The sequence below is a fragment of the Elgaria multicarinata genome, chromosome 23 (genome assembly GCF_023053635.1).
Source record: "Elgaria multicarinata webbii isolate HBS135686 ecotype San Diego chromosome 23, rElgMul1.1.pri, whole genome shotgun sequence".
NCBI classification, from domain to species: Eukaryota; Metazoa; Chordata; class Lepidosauria; order Squamata; family Anguidae; genus Elgaria; species Elgaria multicarinata.
In genome coordinates this window covers 7,903,027-7,917,316 of record NC_086193.1, presented here as the reverse complement: position 1 = coordinate 7,917,316, position 14,290 = coordinate 7,903,027, and positions in this window count along the sequence as shown.

The window sequence follows — 14,290 nt, the reverse complement described above, 5'->3', positions numbered from 1 at the left end:
GACAGGGAAACTAAAATAAGAGGGAAGAGGGATTATCTTCTTTAGGACACCATGGCAAGGAGGGCTAGCACTGTATAACTTTGGGGGGGGGGGCGTATTTATAACATCGGCTTTCCAGTTGAGATGAAAAATGGTTCAACACACCTCATCTCTAAAGCCATGTGGCTATTTTTCTATGGCTGTTTTTGCAACGTTTTATCTTTTGGACACACCAAGCAAACCGTTTTAAAATGGTAGTCCAGTAGCATCTGACCCCTTGGAAAATACACAAAATTAATTACTTAGGGAATGGTGTGTGTGCTTTCCCCCCACAAGTCATGGAAAAGTAAATGAACTAACAATGTCTGGGAAATAGTTAATAATGGTTGAAAGAAAGAAAGAAAGAAAGAAAGAAAGAAAGAAAGAAAGAAAGAAAGAAAGCTTCTGCCAGAATAAATGTTATAGTTTAACAGTTGTAGCCTTCTCTTTGCAAATTCAAGGGTTAAATGTAGCACAAATAGAGGCTAATTGGTGTGTTTTTTAAATTGTTCAGATAGTTTAATAAATTAGCATGAGCTTTTGTGGGTTGCAATCCACTTCATCAGATGCTGTAAGTTGAACTGGAGGCTTTTGAGTATAAAAAGTAGGGCTGTGCACCGCTTTGGCTCCAGGCCAATTCAGGCAGAATCCAAGCGCCCTGGAAGAGATCATCAATTTATCTAAGGTAGGACCTCTGAACAGATAGATAAATAAGTCTGCTATATAAAAGTGAGCAGACTGTGGAGCCATTTTGGTGCCCATCACGGTACCATGGCTTTGTAGATATAATAATAACATCAGAAGAGCCCTGATGCTGGATCAGACCAAGGGTCCATCTAGTCCAGCACTCTGTTCACACAGTGGCCAACCAGCTTTTGACCCACAAGCAGGGCATGGTGCAACAGCACCCTCCCACCCATGTTCCCCAGCAACTGGGGCACACAAGCTTACTGCCTCGAATACTGGAGATAGCACACAACCATCAGGGCTAGTAGCCAAGGATCGCCTTCACCTCCAAGAATTGATCCAACCCGCTTTTAAAGCCATCCAGATTGGTGGCCATCACTACATCTTGTGGTCGTGAGTTCCATAATTTAACTACATGCTGTGAGAAGAAGTACTTCCTTTTATATATGCTGGATCTCCCACCCATCAGTTTCATGGGATAACCCCCTTGGGTTCTAGTATTTTGAGAGAGGGAGAAAAATGTCTCCCTGTCCACATTCTCCATACGATGCATAATTTTGTACACCTCTATCATGTCTCCCCTTAGCCTCCTTTTTTCCAAGCTAAACCATCCCAGTTTTATTAATTTATTTATTTATTTATTTATTTATTTATTTCATTTTTATACAGCCCAATAGCCGAAGCTCTCTGGGCGGTTGACTGTTACAGCAGTACTTCCTGACTGTTAAGAGCAGTACGACAATAGAACCAGTTACCTAGGGAGGTTGTGGGCTCTCCCACACTAGAGGCCTTCAAGAGGCAGCTGGACAACCATCTGTCAGGGATGCTTTAGGGTGGATTCCTGCATTGAGCAGGGGGTTGGACTAGATGGCCTTGTGGGCCCCTTCCAACTCTGCTATTCTATGATTCTATGATCAGGAAAAACTTCCTGACTGTTAGAGCAGTATGACAATGGAATCAGTTACCTAGGGAGGTTGTGGACTCTCCCACACTAGAGGCATTCAAGAGGCAGCTGGACAGCCATCTGTCAGGGATGCTTTAAGGTGGATTCCTGCATTGAGCAGGGGGTTGGACTAGATGGCCTTGTGGGCCCCTTCCAACTCTGCTATTCTATGATTCTATGATCAGGAAAAACTTCCTGACTGTTAGAGCAGTATGACAATGGAATCAGTTACCTAGGGAGGTTGTGGGCTCTCCCACACTAGAGGCATTCAAGAGGCAGCTGGACAGCCATCTGTCAGGGATGCTTTAAGGTGGATTCCTGCATTGATTCCTCGATGGCTTTGTAGGTCCCTTCCAACTCTGCTATTCTATGATTTTATGATGTAACCTTCCCTCGTAGGGGAGATGCTCCAGCCCCTTCATCATTTTAGTTGCCCCTTTCTGCACTTTTTCCAGCTCTATATCCTTTTTTAGGTGTAGTGACCAGAACTGTTCACAGTATTCTAAGTTTGGTCGCACCATAGATTTGTATAAGGACAGTATGATACTGGCCATTTTATTCTCAATTCCTTCTCTTATAATGCTTAACATGGAGTTTGCTTTCTTTACAGCGGCTGCACACTGGGTGGACATTTTCATCGAGCTGTCCACCAATCGGTCCATAAATTTGAAATCATTACGGTAAGTACAACCAGTGATAGTTTCATGGCAATATTGGAAATGTCTTTGTCATGCTATATCTTCATGAGGAATCTTTGTGCAAAGCGATTGAACACCCATGGTTGCATCTATGGGTCCCTCAGGGAGGTCCCTAGTCTCCAGCTGATCTGTTATATCCTGTAAGTAGCTGCAGTGGAGGCTGGTGGCTCTGATGCCCGTGGGGTGGTGAATTTGCTCCGGATTTCAGTCAAAACCAGTCAGGACTCTAAAGGAGCTCTCCAAGGTATGAACAGCTCCTTTCAAGTTCTGACTAAAACTCTCAGCAGATTTACCGCCTCACTGACATTGAAGCCACCAGCCTCCACTGAGTAGCTGGCTGTATTCCTGAGAAATAGTCTAAGGATGGTGTCAACATGCCCAGATGCATCCTCTATTACAATATTGAATGAATGAATGAATGAATGAATAAACAAACAAACAAACAAACGTGTTAGTCTTTAAGGTGTCACAAGTCTCTTTGTTATTATTAATGAAATCTTCATTCTTGTATTAAAGAATAAGGCCCACTATTATTTTTAATCAGTTAAGCGAAAAGCTTTCCTTGGGCCAGCCTTCCCCACCCCAGCACCCTACAGATGCTGGCTGGGGATGATGGAAATTGTAGCCCAACACATACAGTGCACCCTGGGTTGGGGGAAGCAACCTGTCCTAATTTGAAACAAACACTTCCCTACCTCTTAATTGCTGCACAGATAATATATGCAAGAATGCAGAAATTCCAAATTGCCTCCCAGGGGAAAAACTGATTAGGCCACAATCCTATTCTCACGTTCTGCCAGCCAAAAGGTGGGGCTTTGGAGCAGAAGCAGAAAGAGCAGGAGTTCCCCAAATGCAGCTGGACTGGTTTGCCACATTTTGAAGTCGGAGAAGTAATACACACGACCATCTAAAAACCCGTCCATCATAATATCATTAAGCCCAGCCCCTAAAATTACCCAACTGCTCTACTGGAGGGGTGATAACGCTTGGCAGGGCCCTGTTTGGTTGGGAGAATACCGGTTACGCCGGCTGCCATGACAGACACTCTGGCAGAACAGGAATGGGGCAAAGTCATGCTCTTGGTTTCCAAGGATTGATAGAGGATGGGTTGGTGGTGGCTCCAGCTGGTCACAGGATAGGACTCTGATGAGAGGGTGCAGACAGGGAACTTAATGAAGGGCTCAAAGAGCAGTAGCCCCTCCACTCTCTGCTCACTCAGGCTTTCGGCACTGCCAGGGGGCAGGATGCTCAGGGGCCACAAGTGGGATGGGCGCTGCTGCCAGGTCTCATGGCCCAGTCAGTTGGACTGGGGGAAAGAGGCCAGGCTGCTGCCCAGGTGCTGCTACCTGTAGATGGCCAACTTTGACTTTCCCTGCTTAGGGCTCTATGTTGTTAAACCAGACTTGGGGCATAGCTGGACGGGGCAATATCCTGGTGCTTGCCCCGGGATCGTCCCTGTGTGTCCAAATTACGCACAGGGCATTCTGGGAGCAGGAAGGGATGATCCCTCCCTTGGCCCGGGATATCGCCCTACAGTTGTAGCCCCCTTTTTCCGCAATCTTGGGATGATCCCAAGACCACGGAATGTGTCCCGGTGTCGCGTTTTGTCCTGGCTCCTCACGAGTAACCGCAAGGAGCTGGGCATGGAGCACAGAGCTCTTTAGGAGCTCTGTGCCCATCGGGGGTGGGGTGGGGGGGGAGCGGGGGAAATTAGTTTTTTTTTTTAAAAAAATACTTACTATTTGCGCACGAGCACTCATGCGCTCCGTCCCCTTTAACAAAGAAAACAAAATGGCGGGCGCGATGTCGCATGCTGCGTGTGAACCAAGGTGACGATCTTGTGACCATAAAATCGCCTCCCTCCAACCCCCCTCGTCTAGCTGAGGCCTTGGACTGGACCAGTGTTCAAATAGACTTGCAGAGGTAAGGAAGCAGGTGCCCCCCTCAAAATGTTTTGATTACAAAGCCCATCAGCTCCAGTGAGTATATCAGTGGACATTGACAATGGGAGTTGTAGTCCAAAATATCTAGAGGTGTGGGTAGCCAACCTCTGGATCAGTTTGCTCTTTGGTCTGTGTCATCAGGACTCTTCTTATGTTCTCAACCAATATGAGCAAATATAGTCAGTTTTGCAGGGTCCCTTTTGGTGCAGAATCTGGATTTTTGCTGCTTGCAGAGGTTCCATGGTTTGGACATAGGAAGACCCACCATCTCCAGTCAGCTGTTTCTTGGCTACAGGAGCAAAGCAATTTCATTTTATCACAAACAAAGAGAGTCAACCTGGCAATGAAATTAAATCGCTCCTCGCTGAAACTCAATATAGCCGTGTAATATAATCGTGTGTGTGATGCTTTTCCTCCCAAACTCAATTTCTTGACAGCTGGGGAATTGGAGATGGGATGGTGAAGCTGAAATTAAAACACAGAAAATTGACTGCCGGTTTCTTCCTTTCTTCTCTTCTCCCTCTCAATCCTCCCGCCCACTTGCTCTTTTTCCAAAAGTAAAACAGGGCATTAAACTGTTTGGCTTTATTTGCTGATATAGCATCTTCATTCTGAGTAAAAATGTTTAGGATTGGCCTGGAAGGCCCGCTGAAGGAAAAGGAACTGACAGAGCAGGAATAACTCCCATTGATCCAGTTCACATGATCAAAACAGCCTACCATGGCTTATTTAAGCCATGACGGGCTGTGGTGTGAGCAGGGCGGGATTTCCATATTCAACATCCGGCCGCATCACCTATGGTCTGCTGTTGGGGTAAGTGAAGGTTTTTCACACAATACAAAAAGCAGCGGCCAGGCATTGAATATTCAAAATGGCCCATAGTGTGTGCTGCAGCCCACCATGGCTTAAATAAACCATGGATGGGCTGTTTGATTATGTGAGTAAGTCCAGAGTTGGATGGGATTAATTATCTCGTAACTGTGTTCAGGACTGTAGCCATATAGGACAAGTCTATGTATATTTAAAATGAGGCTATGAATAGCTATCAACTCTGATAGGAAATTGGAGCCTCATACAAAATGGAGCCTCAGGCAGAGTCTACTTCTAAATACCAGAACAGGGAAGGGAAGAATGTTGAGCTTGATGATTGTTCTGACCCAGCAAGACTCTGCTTTTCTTCTTATTGAAATGCATGGAGGAGAAGAGATCTAGAAATAGCTATTGGGCATGACAACTAAATGTAAACTGCCTCCTAACATGGAGGTTTCCTCTGAATAGCCCTTACTGTGGAACAATTTGCAGCAGTCGGCTGTTGTCTTCCTGCCCTGCCCGGGGGCTTCCCATTGAGGCATCTTGTTGGCCACTGTGAGAACAGAATGCTGGACTAGATGTGCCTTTGGGATAGAATCATAGAATAGTAGAGTTGGAAGGGGCTTACAAGGCCATCCAGTCCAACCCCCCTGCTCAATGCAGGAATCCGCCTTAAAGCATCCCTGACAGATGCTTGTCCAGCTGCCTCTTGAAGGCCTCTAGTGTGGGAGAGCCCACAACCTCCCTAGGTCACTGGTTCCATTGGCATACTGCTCTAACAGTCAGGAGGTTTTTCCTGATGTCCAGCTGGAATCGGGCTTCCTTTAACTTGAGCCCGTTATTCCGTGTCCTGCACTCTGGGAGGATCGAGAAGAGATCCTGGCCCTCCTCTGTGTGACCACCTTTCAAGTATTTGAAGAGGGCTATCATGTCTCCTCTCAATCTTCTCTTCTCCAGGCTAAACATGCCCAGTTGTTTCAGTCTCTCTTCATAAGGCTTTGTTGCCAGACCCCTGATCATCCTGTCCAAATGATCCATCAGTGCTCTTCTTACATTCTTATTTGTGGAACATCCTTGCCTATCTAAATTGGGGGTTGGGAGCTCTAAAAACATGCAGCCCACTCTCTAAATTGCAGGAAGTTGGACATCAGCATCTTGCAGGCCATTTGGACAGAAATGTACTATTTCCCACGAAGGTGCTCCTCTTTTACCCAGCACACACTACTTCCAAATCAGAGCACCAGGTGAACAGAATCTGATGCCTTTTCACCATTGCTGAAAATCTCCTTTTTAAAACAAACCCTTCTGAAACAAAGAAACAACAAATAGCTCCCCAAAGAAAAAGAAAAACTGATTATTTGCACCAACTTCTGGCTCTTCTGAAATCATGCTGGGGAATGACTGAAGTAATTGGGCATGCAGTGTGTGTGTGTTTTTTTTAAAAAAAAACCTCCCAGGATGATCAGGCGACTAGAAACAAAGCTTTATGAAGAGAACCTGGAAAAGAGAAGACTGAGGTCATCTATACCAAGCAGGATATTCCACTATGAAAGCAGTATATAAAAGGCAGGAGCCACACTACTGCTTTATAGCAGTATTGAAGCGCACTGACAACTGTTGAGGCCCAATGACATACTGTATACTGCTTTCATACCGCTACATTCTGCTTGGTGTGGCTCCTGCCTTTTATATACTACTTTCATAGCGCAATATTAGGGCGACCCTATGAAAAGGAGGACAGAGTTCCTGTATTTTGAACAGTTGCATAGAAAAGGGAATTTCAGCAGGTGTCATTGTATATATGGAGAACCTGGTGAAATTGCCTCTTCATCACAACGGTTTAAGCTGCAGGAGCTATATTAGAGTGACCAGATTTAAAAGAGGGCAGGGCACCTGCAGCTTTAACTGTTATAATGAAGAGGAAATTTCACCAGGTTCCCTATATATACAAATGACACCTGCTGAAATTCCCTTTTCAATACAACTGTTAAAGATACAGGAGCCCTGTCCTCCTTTTCATAGGGTCACCCTACGCAATATCCTGCTTGGCGTAGATGAGGCCGGAGAGAAGACTGAGGAGGTTGTCACACAGAGGAGGGTCAGGATCTCTTCTTGATCATCCCAGAGTGCAGGACACGGAATAATGGGCTCAAGTTACAGGAAGTGAGATTCCAGCTAGACATCAGGAAATGCTTCCTGACTGTTAGAGCAGTACGACAATGGAACCAATGACCCAGGGAGGTTGTGGCTCTCCCACACTGGAGGCCTTCAAGAGGCAGCTGGACAACCATTGGTCAGGGATGCTTTAAGGTGGATTCCTGCTTTGAGCAGGGGGTTGGACTCAATGACCTTATAGGCCCCTTCCAACTCTACTATTCTATGATTCTGACACTCTTATTTAAACATGCCATTCCTGACTGAATGACAAGCCACAATGTTACAGGAGCAATTTGATTTTAAATGTTCTTATTGTTTTGTATTTTGATTTTTTTAAAACTACTGTTTACCACTCAAGACTTCCCCCCCCCCCCAGATATATAGCACTTTATAAATGTTGTAAATAAATAAACAAATAAACCAACAAGATCCTGGACTTGATTATTTTTTTTAGCCTGATTCACTAGATTGTGTTGTTCTTATACTGATGCCATGTATATAACAGATAAATTAATTTTATTTTAGTTAACTTAACTGACTTATTTCTTATCTTGGTACTTCGCTCTGAGAACCTTTTTGGCTGAAGGATGGGATAATAATGCAATAAATAAATAAATAATCCCCACTTACATGGAAGTCTCATGCTTCCAGAAGACACATGTTTTCAGATAGGTTGTTCTGTATGAAGTGCAAAGCAAGTCTAACTACCCAACAAACAGATTAATGTAGTTCTTCCCAACATGGTACCCTCCAGATGTGTTGGACTGCAACTTCCATCATTCCCAGCTGGCACACTGTGACTTTAAACTTAAGACAAGCAAATACTCTGTACAAACTAGTTGGGAAACTGTAGCCTATATGACTTCACTGGGTAATATTTGTTTGTGAATTGTAGCCTTAAAAAGAAATACACAACAAAACACCACTTTGTTCTTCAGAGTCCAACTCTCAGGGATTTATAAATGACATTTTATGAAGAGGAAACGGGAAAAGACTGTGCCCCAAAGGAAAAGAATAGCCACGGTAGTGGTGCATTGTACAACAATGCACAGCCTGATTGTGAATAAGCAAAACAGGAACTGTGAATAGATGGGGAAACAGGCACACATAAAATTCACTGTATTAAGGCCACCACCCCTTTGAGGGATTCATAACCCACCCTGAACAAGTAACAAGAGGCATGTTTGTCTTAATTTCTTTAATGAGCCTTCAACAAGATGCTTAATTTCTTATAGAAATTGCAGGTTGAAACTGGTGATGGGGAAGGACGTTTGCACCATGAAATGTCTTGCAAACTGCCAATTCTCTTCAGTCTGAAGGCCAAAGAGTCCCACTTGAAAAAACATGCCTTCAATCTACCAAAAGACCCATCATAAATCCAGCTCCGCTCTGCAGATTAATTTGTAGGTTAAAAGATTACATATTGCTCTAGATATCAACGAATGGCATTTTAAACATTTTTACGGATGGGAACGGCAGCTAGGCAAATTTTAAAATTGTGTTAACTAGTGTACGGAAGAGAGGTCAGCTATTGAACTGTTTTGCATGGCAGTAAAATGTGAGCCTGTATTTCCGGCGGTGTTGAGCTTCTTTCCTGTACCTAGGAAAGAAGGTACTTCTTTCCTAGGGGTTTTGAGCCCCATCAGACGAGCGTTTTATTGCACGCTCGTTACTGGGCACTCATGGATTTTCACGGGTCCCTCTCACCACATCGTCTGCTTTTAACCTTCTTCGTGTGACAAAAAAACGCCCCAGTAAGTCCGATTGCTGCTATCTCTCGCTGTGTGCAGGAGAAGCAGAGTGATCAAAACTGCCCCCTGAATGGGCCACGTGCACATTGTTTACTTCCTCTTTCAAAAGCGGAAGTAATGAGGGACAAATGCGATGGTAAGCTATCGCTGAGAAGCGATGGTAAGCAATCGCGATTTCCCCCTGTGTGATGACGCTCTTTATCTGCCATCCCATTGAGTTTTTGTTTATATTGTTTGGTTTAGGGGTGTTTTAATTTGGATCGTTTATAAAGGTGGGACACACATTTTGTTATGGAAGTAAGTTCCCTGTGTTTAATGGGGCTTACAACCTAGCAAATGTATCAAAACTTTATAAATGTTAATTATAATTATTATTATGTTAATAATAATAATATTAATAATAATAATAGCAGATTATCAGCCTGACAGTGCAACTGTATACTGAGAAGCAAGCACCAATGAGTTAAGGACATAAGAACATAAGAAATGCCCTGCTGGATCAGACCAAGGGTCCATCTAGAATCATAGAATCATAGAATAGCAGAGTTGGAAGGGGCCTACAAGGCCATCGAGTCCAACCCCCTGCTCAATGCAGGAATCCACCCTAAAGCATCCCTGACAGATGGTTGTCCAGCTGCCTCTTGAATGCCTCTAGTGTGGGAGAGCCCACAACCTCCCTAGGTAGCTGATTCCACTGTCGCACTGCTCTAACAGTCAGGAAGTTTTTCCTGATGTCCAGCCGGAATCTGGCTTCCTTTAACTTGAGCCCGTTATTCCGTGTCCTGCACTCTGGGAGAATCGAGAAGAGATCCTGGCCCTCCTCTGTGTGACAACCTTTTAAGTATTTGAAGAGTGCTATCATGTCTCCCCTCAATCTTCTCTTCTCCAGGCTAAACATGCCCAGTTCTTTCAGTCTCTCTTCATAGGGCTTTGTTTCTAGACCTCTGATCATCCTCGTTGCCCTCTTCTGAACACGCTCCAGCTTGTCTGCGTCCTTCTTGAATTGTGGAGCCCAGAACTGGATGCAATACTCTAGATGAGGCCTAACCAGGGCCGAATAGAGAGGAACCAGTACCTCACGTGATTTGGAAGCTATACTTCTATTAATGCAGCCCAAAATAGCATTTGCCTTTCTTGCAGCCATATCGCACTGTTGGCTCATATTCAGCTTGTGATCTACAACAATTCCAAGATCTTTCTCATTTGTAGTATTGCTGAGCCAAGTGTCCCCCATCTTGTAACTGTGCATTTGGTTTCTATTCCCTAAATGTAGAACTTGGCATTTATCCCTATTAAATTTCATTCTGTTGTTTTCAGCCCAGCACTCCAGCCTATCAAGATCACTTTGAAGTTTGTTTCTGTCTTCCAGGGTATTAGCTATCCCACCCAATTTGGTGTCATCTGCAAATTTGATCAGCGTTCCCTGCACCTCCTTGTCCAAATCATTAATAGAAATGTTGAAGAGCACTGGGCCCAGGACTGAGCCCTGCGGCACCCCACTCGTTGCCTCTCCCCAGTTTGAGAAGGTTCCATTGATAAGTACTCTTTGAGTCCGATTCTGTAGCCAACTGTGGATCCACCTAATAGTTGTTCCATCTAGCCCACTTTTAGCTAGTTTGTTAATCAGAATGTCATGTGGTACTTTGTCAAAAGCTTTGCTGAAGTCAAGATATATGACGTCCACATCTAGTCAGCACTCTGTTCACATAGTGGCCAACGAGGGACCCACAAGCAGGACATGGGTGCAACAACACCCTCCCACCCATGTGTACACAAGCATAGCGCCTCTGATCCTTGAAGTTCAAAGGGACTTTCTCCCAGGTAAGTATGTAGAGGATTGCAGCTTCTGATTATTTTATGCTGCCACTGCCTTTGCACGCTTGTATTCTTTTTAATGAGTGTCACTGGGTTTCATCTCCGTTGTTATCTCTAGTGGCAGGCAATGTCTTTTCTCAGGCAAATTGCATGTCAATAGCCCAGAATGACTAGTAGACGTTTCCTTAAAGCAGGGGTGGGGACCTGTGGCCCTCCAGATGTCGGTGGAGTGTAACTCCCATCATCACTAGTGGCTATGTGGCTGGGACTGATGGGAGTTACAGTCCAATAACATCTGGAAGGCCACATATTTATTTTATTTATTTATTTATTACATTTTTATACCGCCCAATAGCCGAAGCTCTCTGGGCGGTTCACAAAAATTAAAACCATAGTAAAACAACCAACAGGTTGAAAGCACAAATACAAAATACAGTATAAAAAGCACAACCAGGATAAAAACCACGCAGCAAAATTGATATAAAATTAAAATACAAAGTTAAAATAGCAAAGAGCCCATATTCCCCACCTCCTGCCTTAATGGGAGCTAACAAATGGGATTAGCAACGAAGGGTTGCAGCGTGGAGTGCTCCTGCTCAGGTGCAAGCCAACCAGCCATGACCTTTTCCAGGATGCTTTATTTATTTATTTATTTATTTATCATATTTATACCCCGCTCCTCAGCCAAAAAAGGCTCTCGGAGCGGCTTACACTTTATCCTATTTCTCTCTCTAGGGTTCCATTTCTCCAACCCGTCAGGGAAAATCCAGCACTCTCTATACCTTCTGAGAATGCTCAGTCCTCATTGGGAGGGTTCCTCTCGCTTGTGCAGGATGGTGCTATTTTGGTTACATAAAGCATTCAGAGAGTGAGTTTTCGATATAATAGGATGGTTGGGAGATACCAAAACCAGCACTTTAAGTAGGGCTGGGAAAATAACAGGCAGCTATGTAAATGAGAAAGAATAGTAATATGATCTGAAAGCCTAAGTCCCACAAGCATTCAAGCTACCACAATCTGAACCAGTCCTATTCCTGAATAGTCTTCAAGGGTAGCTCCATGTAGGGCTCACCTACACTGAGCAGGATATTGCACTATGAAAGTGATATGAAAGTGGTATATAAAAGGCAGGAGTCACACCAAGCAGGTTATAGTGGTACGAAAGTGGTATATGGTATGTGTCCATGGGCCCCAACAGTTGTCCGCGCACTTCAACACAGCTATAAAGCAGTAGTGTGGCTCCTGCCTTTTGTATACCATTTTCATGCTGCTTTCAAAGTGTAATATCCTGCTGGATATATTATTATTATTATTATTATTATTATTATTATTATTATTATTGCATTTTTATACCGCCAAATAGCTGAAGCTCCCTGGGCGGTTCACAAAAACTAAAACAATTCAAAGTATAAAGCCAACATGATGGAAACATGATATAAAATACACATTAAAACATACCATACACAATTAAAACATCCTGAAAACATTCTAAAATTTCACTGGATAGGCCTGCCAGAATAGATCAGTCTTTATTGCTTTTTTAAATTCTAAAAGACTGTCAAGTTGACGAATCTCCTCCGGCAGGCCATTCCACAGTCTGGGAGCAGCAGAAGAGAAGGTCCTCTGGGTAACAGTTGTTAATCTAGCTTTTGCTAGCTGAAGTGGATTCTTCCCAGAGGATCTGAGTGTGCGGGGCGGATTGTATGGGAGAAGGAGATCCCGCAGGTAGCCTGGACCCAAACCATGTAGGGCTTTAAAGGTAATAACCAACACTTTGTACTTTGCCCGGAAACTAATCGGCAGCCAGTGAAGAGATTTTAAGACTGGTGTAATGTGGTCACCCCTAGGTGTACCAGTGATCAGCCCGAGTTATAGATGAGCACATAGAGTGCGTTACAGTAATTTAGCACGGATGTAACCAAAGCACGTGCCACTCTGGCCGGGTCAGCTTTTTCTAGATAGGGCCACAGCTTCTGAACTCGCCTAAACCAGTAAAAAGAATTCCTGGTAGTTGACACTACTTGTATTAACAGAGACAATGCTTACTCCAGAAGCACTCCCTGGCTGCATACCTGGCCCTTCAGAGAGTGTGTGATCCTATTCAGAGTCAGATCTGAAGCTATATCCAAATTAGCAGATTTCCCAACCTACAGTACTTATCTGGATTAAGTTTCAGCTTGTTAGCCCTCATTGATTCCAATACTGCCTCCAGACACCCGCTCAGGGTTTCAGCTGCCTCCCTGGGATTAGATGGTGAGAAAGAGAGGTAGAGCTGCGTGTCGTCCGCATATTAATGACACCTCAGCCCAAACCACCTCTCAATTCTCTTCATAGATGTTGAAAAGTACCGCAAATGTCAGTAGCCAAGGGGTAGGACAAAAGTCTCCCAGCACTACTTTCTGGGTCCATCCCCCCCAAGAACAGACTAGACCAGAGCAACTGCAACACCTTGTCCCCAAGTTCTATCCCAGATAGAGAGCTGACAAGGATACCATGATCCTTGAAAACTGCTGAGAGAGGCAAGGATAACGTATAAGGTCACATTGCCGTTGCTCCTTCCTCAGCATAAGTCATCCATTAGGGCGACCAAAGGAGTTTCTGTCCCAAAATCAGACTGGAATGGATCTAAATAATCAGTGTCATCCAAAACAGCCAGATGCTGACATGATATCACCCGCTCCAAACCTTGGTAAAAAAAATAGTGCATTTGAAACTGGGCAATACTTTCCCAATAGCCAAGAGATGTAGGCCACAGCTAGACCTAAGGTTTATCCTGGGATCATCCAGGGTTCGCCCCTGCCTGAGCACTGGATCCCCTGTGTGTCACCTAGGCCATAGCTAGACCTAAGGTTTATCCCTGGATCGTCCAGGGGTCAAACCTGTTCATCTAGAGTACTGTGTCCAGTTCTGGGCTCCACAATTCAAGAAGGATGCAGACAAGCTGGAGCGTGTTCAGAAAAGGGCAACCAGGATGATCAGAGGTCTAGAAACAAAGCCCTATGAAGAGAGACTGAAAGAACTGGGCATGTTTAGCCTGGAGAAGAGAAGATGGAGGGGAGACATGGGCCACAGCTAGACCTAAGGTTTATCCTGGGATCATCCAGGGTTCGCCCCTGCCTGAGCACTGGATCCTCTGTGTGTCACCTAGATGAACAGGTTTGACCCCTGGACGATCCAGGGATAAACCTTAGGACTAGCTATGGCCATGATAGCACTCTTCAAATACTTAAAAGATTGTCACACAGAGGAGGGCCAGGATCTCTTGTCGATCCTCCCAGAGTGCAGGACACGGAATAACGGGCTCAAGTTAAAGGAAGCCAGGTTCCAGCTGGACATCAGGAAAAACTTCCTGTTAGAGCAGTACGACAATGGAATCAGTTATCTAGGGAGGTTGTGGTCTCTCCCACACTAGAGGCCTTCAAGAGGCAGCTGGACAACCATCTGTCAGGGATGCTTTAGGGTGGATTC